At 41.0% G+C, this 20,254-nt stretch overlaps 1 pseudogene; it reads right to left on the reverse strand.

Annotated features, from left to right (window-relative positions):
• Positions 1–1,798: 1,798 nt before the first annotated feature.
• LOC115739964 lies at positions 1,799–3,652 on the reverse strand (annotated as a pseudogene).
• Positions 3,653–20,254: the final 16,602 nt, after the last annotated feature.

Raw genomic sequence — 20,254 nt, forward strand, 5'->3', positions numbered from 1 at the left:
ATGTCTTCTTGTAAACCGTGAACCACTTGCTTTCGATGAAGCCGCCAAAGAAGAAAAATGGAGAAAAGCCATGGCTGAAGAAATTGAAGCCATCGAGACAAATCAAACACGGGAACTTTCTAATCTTTCGAAGAACAAAAGGGCAATTGGTGTTAAGTGGGTGTACAAGGCCAAGAAAAATGAGAAAGGAGAAGTCACTCGTTATAAGGCCGGGCTCGTCGCGAAGGGGTACAAGCAAAAGGCAGGAATCGACTATGACAAGGTATTTGCCCCAGTCATCCGAATGGAAACAATAAGATTAATGATTTCCATTGCAGCTCAAAATTGATGGCCAATCTATCAAATGGATGTCAAATTAGCATTCCTGAATGGTGTTCTTGAAGAAGAAATTTATGTCGAGCAACCCGAGGGGTTTGTTGTGAAAGGTCATGAAAACAAGGTGTTGAGGCTAAAGAAAGCTCTGAATGGACTCAAACAAGCACCAACAGCTTGGAACTTCGGAATCGATGCTTATTTCAAGGCGAATGGCTTCGTACAATGTCCGTACGAGCATGCACTCTACTTTAGGCAAGAAAAAGGTGATGCTTTATTAGCATGTTTATATGTCAATGATCTTGTCTTTACAGGAAATAACTTTGCATTGATCGATACTTTTAAAGCGTCGAAGGTGAAAGAATTCTGGATGACTGATAACAGCCTGATGAGTTTTTTTCTCGGTATCGAAGTAAAGCAAAGTGGAGATGGGATTTTTATTTCCCAAAAAGGATATGCTGAAAATATCCTTGAAAAATTCAACATGAAGAATTGCACGTTTGTCAATACACCGATGGATTCCGATGCCAAACTTTTGAAGTTTGACGAAGGTGTCAATGTTGATTCGACGAATTATAGAAGTTTGATTGGAAGCTTGAGATATTTGACCTGTACTAGACTAGATATTATGTACAGTGTCGGAATTGTAAGTCGATACATGGAGAAACCGAAGGTATCTCATCTTAAAGCAGCAAAGAGGATACTTCAATACATCAAGGTACTATCTCTCTTGGCTTACATTATTATCAGTCTGAATCATTTTAGCTTAGAGTTTATTCAGATAGTGATTATGATGAGATATCGATAATCGGAAAAGCACTACGGGCTTTGTGTTTTTTATGGGTGAGACTACTTTTACGTGGTCATCAAAGAAGCAACCCAATGTTACTCTATCGACATGTGAAGCTGAATATGTGGCTGCATCATCATGTGTTTGTCATGCAATATGACTGAGAAAATTGCTCAAAGAAATCCATATGGAGCAAAAGAATGTGATGGAGATTTGTGTCGATAATGTTTCAGCCATTGCTTTGGCGAAAAATCCAGTTTTTCATGAAAGGAGCAAGCATATCGATGTTCGGTATCATTTTATTTGGGAACAAGTCAGAGACAAAGAAATCGAAGTAATGCACGTGAAGACAGGAGATCAAGTTGCCGATATTTTTACGAAACCTCTCAAGATCGATGTGATTCGGAAATTTAGAAGTCTACTTGGAATGATCAATGGAAGAGAATTTGGTTTAAGGGAGAGTGTTGATAATTAAACCAAATTCATCAATGCTAAACTATTGATCGACTTCCAATGTATCGACTTAATGTCGATTCCGTGAATGTGGTGTCGATTGCCAATGAATGGTGGACTTCCAAGATGCATGCACGAACCGATACTTGTTTTTAGAGAGTTTTTATTAGTTGAGTCTTTCAAGAGTCCGTTCTTATTCCAATGTATAGTAAATGCTATGTATGTACTTGCTATTGGGAACAAAGAATTGCCTGTGCTAGCAGTATTGCACAAACAGACAGTTGATGCTGTTTCTAAGTTAGAATTTCATCCAACAGCTTGTCCAAATTTATGGACGATGACCCATTTGGATCCGTTGCCTCCAGTGCTAGTGTCTTCAGCTCTGTGATTCTTTCTTTCATTTGTTTTCCCTTGTCTCCTTCCATCAATTTCCTCACTAGCCTTTCCACTTCCTCTCTTTTGACCGCGCCTGATAACTCCAAACCAATCTTCCATTTACTACAAGCGTAGGTGCACTTCGTCCTTTGGTCACCAAAAGATGGCCAACATATCATTGGGACTCCTGCTGACATACTCTCGATTATAGAGCTCCATCCGCAGTGCGTTAAGAACCCTCCGGTCGACATGTGGTCGAGAACTGCCTCCTGTGGACACCAATCTGCAAGCATACTCCTTCCTTCTATTTCTTCGATGAATTCTCGGGGAAGAACTGCTGAATCCCCTCTTACAAGGTCAGGCCTAATTATCTACAAGAATGGATGTTTGCTGTTAGCCAGTCCCATTGCAAACTCGATAAGTTCTTCTCTTGTCAAGACAGCTACGCTGCCGAAATTAAGGTACAGAACTGAATTCGGTTCTCTTGAGTCAAGCCATCGAAGGCACTCTGTATCTTCTCTCCACAGATTGCAGTCAATAGATTTCAGGGGCCTCTCTTCCTTCACAAGTTTGTTGACAAGTAACGAGAGTGGCCCGATTGCATAAACGCGAGGAAACATCGATGATAGAGCATCAAGCAATTCTGATTCAAGGGCATCAAATGTATGAAAAATGATTGCTGAGGCTGTATTTGCTCTCTCAAGGACATCCATTGTAAAATTGAACAAAAGATCATCAGGATCGGTAGTACGTATGGAGGTTGGCAGGTCCCACAATTTAGTGTTCTTCATTTCAGGAATCCAGTCAATTACTGTATCCAAATAGCCGTTTGTTAAGTAGCTGGTATCTGCATCATACGGGAAATTCTCAGTCTTACATGTATATCATATTTCAAAAATAATTTTTTTTTACACGAAGAAGGCTAGTTTTAGGTCCGTAGACCTTGGGCGCAAGAAATGCCCCAGTAACCCAGGACCTGTAAGACACGAGCCAAACCAAAGGTGGGTGGTCTTGAAATTGTTTGTACCAGATGTTGTGGGTGGCTATACATAAGCGATGCACATAATCCACACACGTCTGTTGCTTAACTGCTGAGTCTACTCCCAAGGTTCTAATAAATTTATCTTCCTTGTATTTGTACCTTTCAATGGCACGAGACCCTTTTCTCTAAGCGTTCGGTATTGTTTGAATCCCATGAAGGCGCAGGCGGATATTGTCCACAAGTGTATGATAGGGATGTTGAACTCTCGAGCAGCTTCGTCAGTGGCAAATGACATGAATCCATCGGAGAAAATGCAAGTGACTGGATGAACATCTGAGTCTGGTGCGGCAAGACTGAGATTGGAGATGAGATCAGAAAATGGAGCGGACATGTGCTTTCTGATCGCATCACGTAGGGTCCTGGGGTCTTGGCTCGAGTCTGCATCCGTGGGAGGAAGGCTGTCAGTGATGGTCAGGAACTGGAAGCCACAGAAGCCGTCGAGGGCTCGAGGTCCCCTCAACTTCAGTAAGCGTTGATTGTTATACTCAGTGTTCACAAAGGATATGTAGAAACCTCTTGTATACAGGAGCTTTGCCAGTTTTAGCATTGCTCCTATGTGGCTCTGGTACGGAGCTGGGATACAAACGGCATGGCTTCTCTGAGTTGCGGCTGATTGGGTGTCCATCTCTCTCTCTCTTTCGCCGGTGACGCTCTGTTGGAATGAAGGAAGCAAGATGGAAAACCTTATGGAATAGCTTATTACAAATGGAGGATCTTTGTGCATGTCTTCTTGTTCTTCTACAGCCCATTCATTTGTACGCCTTCTTTGACCGACTTAGACAGTTATTTTGTTCCTCTTCAAGATTTTCCCCTGCTCACAAAGTATGACAACAAGCTTACTCTTCTTAACCAATTCAACCGCCGCCTAGGGTTGTTGACGCCTAAATTTTGACTAATCTATTTTTTGCATAAAAATTATAAAAATCATCTCACATATTTATTTTTAGCATACATTGCATTGGCATATAATTGGGCAAGCAGAACACTTAATTTAGCATGCGTCTAGACTAGGCACGGGATGGAAAAATACACCGAGAAGATTTGAAACTTCAGGAACTGTATTGCAAATACTTAAAACTTCAGGGACTGTATTGCAAATACTTGAAACTTCGGGGACTGCATTGCAAATACCAAAAGAAGATGGAGAAAGGAAGATGGTGAAGAGAAGATAATGAAAGGAAGATGGTGAAGAGAAGATGGTGAAGAGAAGATAATGAAAGGAAGATAATGAAAGGAAGATGGTGAAGGGAAGATGAAGAAGAGAAGATGAATATGAAGAAGGGAAGATGAAAATGGAAGGTGAAGAAATGAAGATGAAGAAGAGAAGATGAAAATGGAAGGTGAAGAAGTGAAGATGAAGAATGAAGGATGGAGAACTTTGCCTATAAAAGAGGAGGAGAATTGAGAGAGTTTTGGGAGGGGGGGAGTGGAAGAGAATTGAGAGAGTTTGTGAGAGAAATTCTTTAGAGAGGATAAAGAGAGCTCTTGAGAAGAGTTTAGAGGGGGGGAGTGGAAGAGAATTGAGAGAGTTTGTGAGAGAAATTCTTTAGAGAGGATAAAGAGAGCTCTTGAGAAGAGTTTAGAGGGGGGGAGTGGAAGAGAATTGAGAGAGTTTTGAGAGAGTTTTTGAGAGGAATTTTTAGAGAGGAAAAAGAGAGTTCTTGAGAAAAATCGGAAGAAAAAATTCGAGAGTGAAGAAAAGAGTTTTAGTCGAGCATCATCTTCGACGAGTCCCGACACATATTTCGCCTCTCGCCACCCAACAACGCCATTGCTTGCCATTTTCGACGACAGCCGCGTTCTTCCAGCTCCGAGATCTTAAAGGGAACTATAACGTGTATGTGAGTAAGATTTTGTGTAATAGAAGGTAATCCTTTCCATCTCGATCTACAAAAATGTAATCGTTTGGTTTGAACATTTGTTTGTTTATTTTAGACATGCCACGTGTTCCAAATTTTAGCATTATTACATGTTAATTTATTTTTATAAATACTCGTGACTGGCTGCGTTTTCTTTCTTTCTAAATCACCCATGGTGTATATCGTACAAAGTTCAATGTTTTACATCCCAAAAAAAAAGAAGAAAAAATCAAAAAAATTGCATCTTTGAATTTCAAGTAAAATCCATCAAAATTGTCAAATCAAATATTTTTCATGAAAATGGTACCGAAAGGGCGTTAGAGTAATCTAGCGTAACCAAATCCCCGAATTCAAAATCTCTGGTTCGCGAAAATAAGATAGTTTTCTCCCGCTATTTTATTTAGGTTTCTAATCAACCTACCGAAAATGATTAGTGGCGACTCCAAATTCAAAACACATTGCATGTTAATTATTTGAACCTTAAGTTGCGATTTGGTATAGACTTGGGAGAGTCCGAGTTAGGTTAGTTAATTAATTAACCCGATAATCCATTAGCCCGAAAATTAACTTGTTTATTTTTTTTAGGTTGCGACAGCTTGGCGACTCCGCTGGGGACCCAAAGAGGACTTAGGCCGGATAATTTCATGAAAAAGAAATCACTTGATTTGGTAAACTTTGGTTGAATTCTCATTCTTAGGTGTTAAATGTTTTTGCAGATTAGGAGTTATAAGGGAAGGAGTGATCGGCTAACCCTTTGTTTTGCGGACTTGGTGAATTGGAATTGTGATTTAACTTTTGAATCATTGAAGCGGTGTTTGCCTTTAATTGTTGTGCATGATTTATCGTATTTGCACTACACTGCACATAACCCGTGACCGGACCTAGGTCACACTAATAGCTTTAAGATGGTATTTAGATGGTTCTTTAACCTTGGTGGTAAGGTTTCGCTAAAGGTTATCCCATCTGGATCCCAAAAATTTTTTCAAAAAATGGCTCAAGGGTCGTTCTCATACACGTGAGGCTACGATGCATGAGAATTGCCCTTGTCGACCGAACCAAGCCAAAGTGATTGGACCCGACTAGTCATGACTATTGTACGTGAGGTTGCGACTAGTCATGATGACCGTGCGCGAGGCTGCGACATGTCGTTTCGTTCATCATTTCACTTTGCAAAAGCCTTTTGGATAGATAGAATAAGATTTAAACTCACGATTCATGCGCATGTCTTTGTGATTGGCATTTTCTTCGTATGAGAGGTAATTTCTTGTCTCTTGTACCCTGTTATCTCATTTTTATTTTGGGCTGGTCCATGGTTTAGGTTGATTGTTTAGAAGTTTCATTGTCTTATTTCCAATTTCGCACTTTGCTTCCGTAGCTTTTACAATTTCATCGGTTGTCCTCAATTCTGATTTGGCTTATTCCTGTTGTACGATTTTTACTAAATTCTACGATCGAGCTTTGAGTAAGTGCCAAACACGAAAGTTGTAAACCTATGTTTCAACTAATATCTTGCAAAATTTCAGAATTAAATTCATAATTTAAGATGGCCCTTCGTTTTTTCAACAACATGCGGTTATAACAGTTTTCTGAACGTGATTTTTTTGGAAAGACACATTAAACTGATTTGATCCGTGCGTTTCTAGTCTGATTGGCCAACATAAAAGTTGTTCATCACCTTCTCAACTATAAGCTCGTAAAATTTGGACATGTTTTGATCAACGTGCGAATTAATACGAATTTTTTCGTAAAAGCGGACAAACTGAAAATTACATGTTTCAATCCTTTGGTCATAATCACTTTGTTCGTTTGAGTCTAGAGGGATGTCATGGGCCGGCTCGCTATTCTTGCTCCCTGTACTCATTTTGGGTTTGTTACTGCGTACAGGTAATTTATCACGGATCCTCCACATATTACTCGATCGGTCGCGAAGAGGATGGCCGACATTAACGCCGCCGTTAGTGCTGCCCTAGACGAGAAACTTGGCTCCTTGACTGAGCGCTTTGAAGGGATGATGTCCTGAAAGATGGAAGAAATGATGGCCGCCTTCACCGCCAAACTTCAATCATCCGCTGCCAGCCCGCCGCTTCCTGCTCTAGTTCCTCCTACGAACAACTTCGGTAAAACCCCGGAAGCTATTCCCTATCCGACAATGCCACTAGATGATGTGATCATCACGGGCGTGAGCTCGAGCACGCCACCCGTAGTCCCAATCCTTCAAGCCAGCCCCGTGACCCCCGAATTGAATGGTGATGCGGCCAAGCTGTTGGCCCAAATGGAACGGAGGATCCGAGAGGTTGAGGGGACTCACAACATATCCCGGATTGACTTATCTATATTTTCAAAGGTCACAATGCTAGAGAAGTTCAAGATGCCCGACTTCGAGAAGTATGATGGGACTTCCAACCCGGTTCAGTATGTCCGGAGTTGTCACAAATGTCAGATTCATGGTGACAAGATTAATGTCCCTCCGAACGAGTTGCATCGATTATCCGAACCATGGCCGTTTTCTATGTGGGGCATTGATGTTATCGGCCCTATCAATCCTAAAGCATCCAATGGGCATCGATTCATCTTGGTAGCAATTGACTATTTCTCTAAATGGATCGAAGCCGCATCTTATTTAGCGGTTACAGCACGAAATATCGTGAAATTTATCCGCCGGGATATCATTGCTCGATACGGTTCACCTGAAGCCATAATCACCGACAATGGCTCGAACTTAAACAACAAGCTAATGGACGAATTGTTTAAGGAATTCAAGATCAAGCATCCGAACTCTTCCCCATATCGTCCTCGGATGAATGGAGCAAGAGAAGCCGCCGATAAGAACATCAAGAAAATCTTAGCGAAGACGGCTGAAAATTATCGCGATTGGCATGAGAGGTTGCCATTTGCACTTATGGCATATCGGACCTCGATCCGGACATCTACGGGGCCAACCCCGTATTCTCTTGTATATGGAATGGAGGCTGTTCTACCAGTTGAAGTGGAAATTCCTTCCTTACGTATCTTGTCTCAAGCTATGCCGACGGAAGCTGAATGGATCCAGCAGAGGGCGAGCCAATTGAATCTGATCGATGAAAAGAGACTTAAGGTTACATGTCATGGCCGGTGTTATCAGCAGACGGTTGCTAATTCATTCAACAAAAAAGTTCGGCCTCGATATTTTCGGATCAATGACCTGGTCTTGAGAAAATTATTGCCAATAGTCCCACTCCCGGAAGGGAAATTCGCTCTAAACTATGGTGGTCCATATATAGTAAAGAAGGTGCTCCCTGGTGGTGCTTTGATTATGGCCGAGATGGATGGTCGTGTCCTCACCAACCCGGTCAGGTTTGATGCTGTAAAAAAATATTATACTTGATTTACTCTCATGTTTTCATAATCGAGTTATAATATTAGGACAGATTCACGAGTTGTTCACATTCGGGCATTCGTTTGTTTCCTCACTATTAATCTTTGCTGAGAGATTGTTTCAAATGGGGGGTCTCTCCGGCCCAATTGAATTGACCATCGGGAGCGTGAGATTTACATATCCACAAAGTAAAGGGGTTATCTTGCGAAAAAATATGACGACCAAGATAAAATCTGTCAGCATATAGAAGATGGAATAATGTGAAAGCAAAATGCGAATGAGCAAAAACTTGCATCCATTTCATTCAGCGGAAAATCTTACAAACAGATCATCGGGGTGGGAACGTAAAGCCAAACCGAGCCCTAATGAGCATCACAAAGGAATTCAACCGACTCTCCATACGGTTGATACTTCGCCTACACCGATCGCTCCGAGAATCAAGATCCGCCAGCTTAAAGAGGAGGAGCTCACATTTCTCTTTAAGCTTGGCTACCTTGTCCTCGTGATACTCGACAGCAAATTCCAAGTCATGGATCGGTATTCTCCCACGGGCTATATCCAGGGTCGGATCGTCCATCCTTTCTTCCAGCCATGTGCATTGGAATTTCAAAACAATATTGAGCGGATCACGATCAAAGATGGTGCGGGACATGGCCAAACGTTCCACCAAGTTCCCCCTCTCACGAATCAGCAGTGAGACTTGATCATTACCGTAGTCAAGGGCCTTCTTATAATTGTCGGCTATAAGGCTGGCCAACACCAAGTTATCCGACCGATCCCGATAGCGTGCCCTCACAAGATGGGCCAAAGTAACATCTTGATGAGCATGATTGTAAGCCTCCGGGAAGTTAGTGAAGAGGGTAGGGAAGATCCTATATTCCTCTTCTAGCTTGGTACCTTTAATAGAAGTAGTGTCCATATCCGTAAACATAAGACGGATTTCAGCTTCGGTCTTCGGATGGTTGGCTATATAAGAGTAGCCCTGGCCTAGGAGATTATAAAGTTTCTCCCATTTGGCCAAAACTTCAGCCGAGAAGACTTGTGCGGGGAGGGAGGCCATTGTTGTTGAAGCAAGCGAAAAAGAATGGATGCGAAAGAGTGCTTAGAAGGTTGGAGATGAAGATATGAAAGCGATGATCGTCTCGGCGTTAAATCCTAATTTAAAGGGCAGGAAAAGTCATAACAATAATTATTGTGGGGGCCGAGTTAATTATCCGGGTAAAACTACAGACGTTTCGTCCGTGAATCACGGATCTACCATCTCGAGGCTCACGAATTCAAAAAAGTTGCGAAATGACTTAAAGGTTTCGCCATATTAAAAGAGGGACAAGCATACTGCAGAAAAGATTTGAGGGTCCCACCATGTCAGAAGGAAATGAAGAAGACAGAGCGGAAAACGCGAGATCTTGGGAGAAGCACCGGCTTGGTGGTTTTCATCCACGTTAAAAGGGAGGCTCTGGAACATACATGTTTACTCAAAAGAATTTGGAGAGAGTAAGCATACGACGAAGAGTAGAGTGAACAAAAGGCAGTAAGAGGTATTTCAATCCAACATGTTTAGAGGCTACCAGCACTTACCGGGGGCAACCAACCTAGACATCCCCGAGGGCGAACTGCTGGATTTCGAGGCCGGATCCGGCACCGAAGCGGTAAAACCCAACTCCCTTGGCGGTGAAATTCAAGGTCTCGACCGCAATAACAATAGCTGCAGCAGCCGCAATCAACCCCAGGAAAGAAAACATCAAACCAGAGAGCTCGAAGCTGCCTTCAAGAAGTGCCCTTACGTGAACAGGAAACGAAAAAATGAATTGAGCCGGAAGCTAGGAATGGAGCCCTTGAAGGTCAAGTTCTGGTTTCAAAACAAGCGGGCCCGAATGAAGGTTCAAAGTGAAAGTCATGAATTTGCGTCTCTAAAGGAAGAAAATGAAAAGCTTCGAGCAGAGAACAAGAGGTATATGGACGCTCTTAACATCGTTGTTTGCCATGTCTGCAGCAACCCCATCACCTTTGGTGGCATGTTTCTCGATGAGCCACATCCGAGCATTGAAAATGCTCATTTATCGATTCATCCCCCCAGCAAGTTCTCGTACAATCGAATTTCGTTGGGGATACATCCCGGAAAGTCGGTCTTGCGGAGGCGGAACCGATGCCCTTGGAGGGAAGTGACATGTATCACTACAATTGGAGTTTCCACGATGTCACGGTCGGCCAATTCAACACCGATGAAACTCCGAATCAGTAGCCTACATGAAGCTTGAGCTTTTGATTATGGGCTTTCAAAATGTCACTCTTTTGAGCATTACTAGCTAGCCCTTACGAATCCTCAAGAGAAGTAGAGACATGCGTGAATGAATGTACTGTTTGTTACAAAGTCCCCATGTGAGATATTCTTCTTTTTACGCCTAGAGTTAATCAAGGGGCAAAGAACAGTACTATTCGCGAATGTTATCATACTTAAATGCGTGAATTCCTTGTCAGATTTGATTGAACGCCGAAAGGAAAAACATTAAAAGCCTTCACACGGGTAGATGCAAAAAGATTTGAGAAAAAATAGCCGCCTCGTTATTAGAAAAAGCAAAAAGATTCGAGGAAATAAGCGCCTCGGGAGGGAGCGAAAAGATTTGAGGATGGAAATAAGCGCCTCGTTTGTAGGGGGGAACCGAAAAAATCGAGGAGGGAAATAATTGCCTTGTTCATAGAGAAAGCGAAAAGATTTGAGGGCTCCTACATATCGGAAAAGGAAAAGATGACAGATTGAGTGAGAGGTAAGAGTTATTACGAAATGGATCCAAGGCACTAAGACCGGAAAGGAGAGAAAAAGCTGTCATCTTTCGTAGAAAAAGCGAGAACCTATATGCGAGACTAACAGATCAGAAAAGTTTATAAAGTCTCCATGCACCTAATGACCACCAGAACTCGTCACGAAAGACCACCATCACTTTGTGATTTTCGGGCAAATTGTTTTGCAAGTCCGAGAACATCTAAAGCTCAGCCTCTAGTCGAAACAGCCATTTTCGGTCTACATATGGAAGGTTTTAAAAGAAAAACGCGTTCATTCCAAGCGGAAGTATGGGAACCTTCCTATCCCGAGGATCTGCGAGTCATGGCCATTGATGGCAACCCCGTTTCCCTCTCAATCCTCGTTGCTATCTTTGAGAAGTTGCATGTACGGGGTTTTTGCTTATGCGAAGGCAACGGATGCCTTAGAAGTCTTGAGGCGGTACAAAGAGGAGTTTGACATCGTCGTCACGGCCGTGGTAGGGATCGATATGGACGGTTTCAGTCTCTTAAAGATCATTGATTCTGAGTTAGACATACATGTCATCATAGTATCAGCAAGTAATGATCGGCGGTTCATAACGAGGGCCACATTGCATGGTGCTCGAGACGTCCTACAGAAGCCGGTCTGCGTTCGAATGCTCCAAAACATTTGGCAGCATGCTGTAAGGAAGCAATTACTCGAACAAAAAAACTACGACCAAGCTGATGACGACGATTTTGTCCAAAAGAAAAGGCCCCTTTGGTCCGCCAAGCTTCATTCTATATTCATTGAGGCAGTTCAACAGCTAGGAATCAATTCAGCACGACCAATGGCTGTACACGGAATAATGAATATAGATGGACTCACCATGCAAAGTGTCACGAATCACCTTCAAAGGGTTAGAGATAAGGCGAGGAAGCACGATGCAGGTTGGGACCAAGGCGACCGGACCAAAGTTGATTGGAAGATCAATACCGGGAAAACCTACCGAGCAAAAGGTACTCGGCCACTTCCCAATCAAGAATACATGTCATACCAACCTTCCGCTGGTGGTTCTAGCAGCAGACCAGTTGATCATCCCTACAAGTTTCCGAGCAACGGCGGAAGCTCAAGCTCAAGGAGTCGGGCTGCTCACGGTGAAAACAAAGTGGGAAATCCGTCGCTAGTGTTAGCAAGTAACACTACCCAATTCGAGTATCAATCGGAAGATTACTTTGATGATGAGCTCACCACCTTGATTAGCCGGTTCGGAGCTGAAGGACCTCTAGAGTTGTGATCCGAAGCAAGTGATTATGGATCCTTGAACAACGATCGTTGGTGTATGATCCAAGACAAAATCAGTCGATCATTGGAATGGCCAGCAAGAGAGGTGGAACCAATCTCGCATGAATACTTCTTTAATTCCATGTATAGTTCCCCTGCGTGGGATATTTTTTTTACTTTCTAGCTGTCTAGAATTTGCCTAGAGTTAAAGGGTGAATTTTCTCCTCCCTTATCAAATGCGTGAGTTCCTTGTTAAGCTAGGCACGTAGCAAATCAATTTGTGGATGACGCCCCTGAACGCCCGTAAAGAGAGATTCCGAATAGCCTTACTTGGGAGAATATGAGTAAAAGGCCAAGCGGGCTCAAAGATGGGTAACTCCGTATCGTCTCAATTGGCTCTCGGTCGTTTCAAACTCTAAATTATGCTTATTTTATTCTCGACAGGGGATTGCCAACTGTTTTGATAACAATATAGCAAAAAGCGAACCAACCGTGGACGCTAACATCACCACGGCCTGGTGGTTGAGGGAATGATAGTGGTCCGAGGTGTCCCGGGTTCGATCCCGGGATTTGACATCAATGTACAAAGATTAATAAAAATATTTTTTGCTTCGCAGTTCAATGCCAATTGAAGCTTAGCCCAGATGGTTACAAAACCGGAGAAATAACATCCCAAACATACAATCCGATCAAGATGAGTTGATCCTTTCAATTCAAAGTTCACAAGAAATTCGTACAAGGGTAAAGTGGTATCGTTTCAACTCGTTTAGGACATGAGAACGTACATTGATGCTTTCCCTTTTGATTTTTACAGGGGTCATTGCCTTTCCGGATATGGAAGTATCCATTCTCCCCGAAAAATTAATGAAATAAGAAATTCCTGGAGCCTTTGACAATCTCATGTCTCGAACCGGATAATGAAGTTTTGCAACTCATTTGCATGAGCAGGGGCAACTCCCAATCCACGCCCCTAAGAAGTTTCTTATGTGCTTGCGAATTCTGTCCACCAAGATAAAAAGTTGCTGCATTTTATATGCTCAAAAACACTCATACATTGCATAGTTTGCGCATGACTATTCCTCATGTTTAATTTACCAACTCTGAATAAGGAACATGAACCGCATAAGATACATCGAATGTATGGAATGGGGCATGACAGGATGATGCAAGGCAATCCTTTCCCAAACACGTCCCATTTTTTCGGGAGAGTTGAACGGTGACTAAGTTCCGCATTTCACAAGGTTAAAGGTTTTCTCGCAAAAGGTACGGTAGCCGAAATGACAGAGGCATTCAGTTCTCTATCCCAAACACTACGGGTGATCCATTGATTACCCCTTTTGAGTGGTGGTTTCGTTTCTTTATCCATGTCAAGAACCACCCTACATCGGGGTCCGGACGAGTTAATTCAAGCAGCAACACGAGGTAAATGGTTAGAAATTTTCTTGCTGGGACTAACATTAATTTTCGGGTGTTTCTTTGCATTTATACTCGAATTTTAATTCAAGTGCCTTAGGATGATGAAGAGCATTCACTTCTCTATCCTATACACTTCATTCTTTGCATAGCCCACTTGAGCCCGCAAATTCATTTCTTAAACCCCTGTTGGTGATCATTTGCTCATTCCAAAGACGAAGATAGCATTTTCCCAAGGATTAGAATTGGAGATGGTCGGGTCAACAGAGAATTCCCGAATGGACTCATTTCTTGTATGCTAGATTTTTTATGTTTACATAATTTTTCTTTGTAAATGTTTATGTTTGTTGTAATTCCTGGTTCAAAATCATGGAATTGTAAAAAAAAAGGGGAGATGCAAACTCAGCTTAAAGAAGAAGGGCCCGCTCTCAAAAAAAAAAAAAAGCAAAATAAAGAGATGTCGAAGAGCTCTCAAAGAAAAAGGAAAAGAAATCTCTTCTCGAAAAAAAGAAGAAAAAAAGAAAAAATGAGAGTCGGGAGTAAGAAAAGCAAATGCTGATCTCATATGAAAATTTCAAGCATAGGAAAAGCAAAGTGCCTACCAAAAGTAAGGCCAATGCACATTCATTTGTAAAGTACTTCTGAATTTTGAATGTACATTTTTGCATGTTAAGTTGTAAATTCCATGTACATGTTTGCATTGTGTCTCTTGCAAATCCTTGACAGACACTTGTTGTGAAGAAGACTCCCCAAGAAATCGGTTTGCAAAGTGCAATTTTCAGTAGAAAACTACCATCCCTCATTCAATGATGGTATTCTTTCTGAAGACATTTCCAGAAGACCAAGATCGGTGACTAGTCGACGATGTTCACCAACGTCAAGCCCCTTCTCATTTAATTTCTGAGCCAAAACGAGCCTTTTCGTTCCTCGGTCCCCAATCCTAGCCTACGTTATAACCCTCCAAAGTCTCTTCTGATTAGGACACTTGAGTTAACGTAGAGTTAAATGATTTTAAGCATCACTCGAAGAAGTTCGAGCAAGATTATTTCTCTCTCATTTTTGCGGGGCTCTTGACTTGTAAATCTGGAGCAGATGATGAAGAAATTCGTTTCAGCAGCCTTGACTCAACTAGAGTCCCCTTTGTAAACCTTTGACCTAGCTCTCATTACGGTCCTAATCAAGACCTCCAGATCGGCTCGGTCGTATCAATTGCGAGATTACTTGGATCCTTATCGAATGCGATGATGGAAAGATTGAGTGATTTCTCTTGAATCCTGCAGACGGGATAAATAGCTTTTCTCGAGAGTGAGAGAAAGCCCTTTCGGACCGAAGTCCCCCCATTCAGCTCACATTCGAGGTATTCGTAATGTGAGAACCTCCCTAGACAAAATTGGTAATGCAAACTTGACAGAATGGTTATGCATGAACCATAGTATGAGTGATTGCATTATACTCATTGTTGAATATGTTTGTGTGTGTTACCTCTGACATTCTATGATAGGTAATACATTCCCGATGTTCGAGTTCCCTCCCAAGGTCTCGAAATTCATCCAAGGATTATTGAATGAGCAAGTTTTGTTGGCAAATGCCTACCAGGTACGATACGAGCAATCTGTTTCGTTCCTTGATTAATCGTTTGGAGAACCCAGGTAAGTTTTTTGAACCCCTTTTCAAATTAACAACTCCTCTGATGATAGTTGTTACGATTCAATTCAGGCAATATGCCCCTTTCGTACTTATCGATTCCATTCGATGGTGCTCCTATCAAATATTGTTCAATTCGGGCAATATGCCTCTTCCATCGGGACGTGAAGACATATGCACTGGCGATCTTGACATCTTATCAAATCATAACGACGTAGCTCTTATGATTTCGGTCTCGGATCACGAAGACGTATGCACCGGTGATCTTGACCTTTAGTCGGCTCATAATGACATAGCTCTTATGATTTTCGGCTCCTTTATCAAATCATGACGATATAAGCACCCATGATTTTGATCCAAACCAAATCATAATGACGTAGCTCTTATGATTTTGGTTCTCCTTTGTCAGGTCGTGAAGACATATGCATTGGCGATCTTGACATCTTGTCAAATCATAACGACGTAGCTCTTATGATTTCGGTCTCGAATCACGAAGACATATGCACTGGTGATCTTTACCTTTAGTCGGTTCATAATGACGTAGCTCTTATGATTCTCGGTTCCTTTATCAAATCATGAAGACATAAGCACCCATGATTTTGATCCAAACCAAATCATAACGACGTAACTCTTATGATTTTGGTTCTCCTTTATCGAATCGTGAAGACATATGCACTGGCGATTTCGACATTTAATCAACTCACAACGACGTAGCTCTTGTGAACTTGATTTCACTTCTTTCGACTCACAACGACGTAGCTCTTGTGATCTCAAACGACACACATATCTTGCGCTGTCTTGCATTAGGGAGAAGTCTCCGATAACAGATAGGCCAAATACCTTAAAATCCTTGCATCCGCAAAAAGAAGCTTGGAAATTAAGAGAACCATTAGCTTACGAGAAATTTGGTAAAACATAAATTCTTGTATGCGATCCATGTGCGAGTTTCTCTAACAAAGAAAAAAGAGAAATTATGACACATGTTATTTACAGTCTTACATATCATGCATCACTTCATTACATAAAAAATGGGATTAAAACTCCCGCCAAAAAGTTCATCCATAATTTGCACTGTCAAAATTTAGGATTCAATTTTGTCTTTGAGCGGAACCTCTACGAGCCTCCACTCAAAGAGGGGCAGCTGTTGACGCCTAAATTTTGACTAATCTATTTTTTGCATAAAAATTATAAAAATCATCTCACATATTTATTTTTAGCATACATTGCATTGGCATATAATTGGGCAAGCAGAACACTTAATTTAACATGCGTCTAGACTAGGCACGGGATGGAAAAATACACCGAGAAGATTTGAAACTTCGGGGACTGTATTGCAAATACTTAAAACTTCGGGGACCGTATTGCAAATACTTGAAACTTCGGGGACTGCATTGCAAATACCAAAAGAAGATGCAGAAAGGAAGATGGTGAAGAGAAGATGGAGAAAGGAAGATGGTGAAGAGAAGATAAAGAAGAGAAGATAATGAAAGGAAGATGGTGAAGGGAAGATGAAGAAGAGAAGATGAATATAAAGAAGGGAAGATGAAAATGGAAGGTGAAGAAATGAAGATGAAGAAGAGAAGATGAAAATGGAAGGTGAAGAAGTGAAGATGAAGAATGAAGGATGGAGAACTTTGCCTATAAAAGAGGAGGAGAATTGAGAGAGTTTGGGGGGGGGAGTGGAAGAGAATTGAGAGAGTTTGTGAGAGAAATTCTTTAGAGAGGATAAAGAGAGCTCTTGAGAAGAGTTTAGAGGGGGGGAGTGGAAGAGAATTGAGAGAGTTTTGAGAGAGTTTTTGAGAGGAATTTTTAGAGAGGAAAAAGAGAGTTCTTGAGAAAAATCAGAAGAGAAAATTCGAGAGTGAAGAAAAGAGTTTTAGTCGAGCATCATCTTCGACGAGTCCCGACACATATTTCGCCTCTCGCCACCCAACAACGCCATTGCTTGCCATTTTCGACGACAGCCGCGTTCTTCCAGCTCCGAGATCTTGAAGGGAACTATAACGTGTATGTGAGTAAGATTTTGTGTAATAGAAGGTAATCCTTTCCATCTCGATCTACAAAAATGTAATCGTTTGGTTTGAACATTTGTTTGTTTATTTTAGACATGCCACATGTTCCAAATTTTAGCATTATTACATGTTAATTTATTTTTATAAATACTCGTGGATCGGCTGCGTTTTCTTTCTTTCTAAATCACCCATGGTGTATATCGTACAAAGTTCAATGTTTTACATCCCCATAAAAAATAAGAAAAAATCAAAAAAATTGCATCTTTGAATTTCAAGTAAAATCCATCAAAATTGCCAAATCAAATATTTTTCATGAAAATGGTACCGAAAGGGCGTTAGAGTAATCTAGCGTAACCAAATCCCCGAATTCAAAATCTCTGGTTCGCGGAAATAAGATAGTTTTCTCCCGCTATTTTATTTAGGTTTCTAATCAACCTACCGAAAATGATTAGTGGCGACTTCAAATTCAAAACACATTGCATGTTAATTATTTGAACCTTAAGTTGCGATTTGGTATGGACTTGGGAGAGTCCGAGTTAGGTTAGTTAATTAATTAACCTGATAATCCATTAGCCCGAAAATTAACTTGTTTATTTTTTTTAGGTCGAGACAAGGGTCTGACCAAAAACCCAAAAACCGCCGCCTAGGGACTTCGACGGTTTGCTTTTCTTGCTTCCCACGCAAGACTAGTGAGTTCTGCACAAAAATGGGTCAATAATTCAGCGGTTGAACTGGATTTTTCCAACGTGAGAAAGATTGACAGAAGGTTCCTTTCCGGTGAGAGGTAGACGAAATCTTTAGTTGTTGGTAAAGGTGTCAAAAGGATGGGTTTGGATCAAGTCGCGTATGGTCCGACCCTTATTGATCCGTTTAACTCATTCTGACCCATTTTTATGTAGTAGAATTCTGACGATCCATACCCAACCCGACTCATACCCAACCCGATCCGTATTACTTAAACACTTTATATTTAATCAAATCATGCAATATTTATTTCTTATAATTTGCTGAGAAAAACGATATTCCTAAAACTATTTTTTATTTTATTAAAAATATCTTGTGTTCATTTTTCAAAATTTTTTATTTTTCCGGCGGGCAATAGCTTGAACATTTTTTTCATTTCTAATTTTTATTTTTTAAAATTTAAAATTTATATTTTTTTTTGCTGTCGATGGCTAACGTGGGGTCCCGTGGAGGGCGGCGGCGTCCGGCGGGGCCACGGTGTTAGATTAGGTTTTGCATTTTTGGCACTTTAAATACTTAGGACCCATATACAACCCATTTATATAAAATATGAGTCCAAAAATGGATCATGGACCCATATTGACACCTCTACTTGTTGGTCAGAGTCGTAATGCTCTAAGTTCCAAGGAGGATTTTGTAATGAATTCAGGGTAAAACGTAAAATTTAGAAAATCGAATAATCCAATGGAAAGCTTAAAATACACTTATTTTTGTTGTTAAAAGAAAATTGGTGTCAATGGTCGGGTTGGTTCATGTTTCGTCTGATGCCGTATAATTCCTTACTTTCATTTCCAGATTAAAAAATTGCAGCACTTAATATTATGCACTTGAATTTTCAACGCTTATCGTTTAGTTCATTAGACAAGCGATGAGTTTAATTTCCCTCATATGTCATTCGGCAACTAAATTGATGTACCATTTTCCATTTGTTTTGGTGGTAAGATGAGGTTTTGCAAATAGGTGATTTTAAAAAAGAAGCCCGAAACCCGACTCGATCGCTTTTGGTTATTCCTTTAGTGTTTTGGATCGGGTAGGGTATCATGGAAAGCCAACCCGACCCATTCCCCTGGCTTGAAGAGCTTCCTAAAATGGTTGCTGTCGACAAATAATCGACACACACACTTCTCAAATTGGCCAAAAGATACAGGATGGGAACGGTGCATGCACAGAAATCTTGTCGAGAACTGGGAAGGAGTGTCCTAAGCTTGCCGGACCTTTTGTTGTGTTTTTCATTTATTTTTGTTACGAGATTGATCTTCCGAGAAGGGATGAAGGGTCCAAAGGTGTCCCAAACGGGGGGAGTGTCTTATGGCTTGCCTTCTTAGCTAGCCAAGTAGAGTGTCGCTTGGAGAATGCTCATAAGCATGAGCCTACAAATTTTTCCCGGGACAGAAGTGGATTCTGAACAATTTCTCTGAGGATCTTGAGAGCTTCATACTCCACTTTCTCTCAGTAAAATTCAAGGGTTCTCAACCAGGGGAGCCGAGGATCCTGAAATCGTAGAAGATGGCACCTCCTCCATGACGATGTGTGCAGACGGCCCAATGATGCTTTCAGTCACTTTCCAACGTTGGCGCAACTCATGCCTTGCTCGAATATATTTGTAAAGAAAAGAAATCTTAGTTATGACACACTGAGGTTAGGTGAGAAAAGATCACACATCTGGAAAGGAATTAAATCTGGGATTGGAGTTTTTCTCCCATACAAATTCACGTGAAGATTTGTTTCCGTTGAAAATAATAACACAAGTTGACGGACAGAAACTTTAATTTCTTAATGGGGACGTCTCTTCCTTTATTGTGTGGTCAACATGAAATTTTCACTTTCCGTGCGGCTGAACATAAAAATGGGAAAAATTATTAGAAATGTCCTAAATCTATTACAATTATATCAATTCAATTCTTTTTTTTTTCCAATTGAATCCTAAGCATTTTAGATTTGTGTTAACTCAATGCATTCGGCCAATTTTGGAGGAAAATTTCAATTTTTTTTTGCCAATTGAGACTTAGGCTCCATTCGTTTCACAAAAAATGAGTTGTTTTTGGAAAATATTGTCCAAGATAACAATATTTTTCGATGTTTAATTGAAACCTGAAATTAAATTGAAAAATATCGTTGTTCGATATGGAAAATTGTATTTGATTTTCCTCCGGGAAATCTTTTCAATAATTTTTTTATTTCTATTTAATTTTTTAATTTAAAAAATTCTAATTTTTTAATTTTTATTTTTT

The sequence above is a fragment of the Rhodamnia argentea genome, chromosome 5 (assembly GCF_020921035.1).
Source record: "Rhodamnia argentea isolate NSW1041297 chromosome 5, ASM2092103v1, whole genome shotgun sequence".
Lineage (NCBI taxonomy): Eukaryota > Viridiplantae > Streptophyta > Magnoliopsida > Myrtales > Myrtaceae > Rhodamnia > Rhodamnia argentea.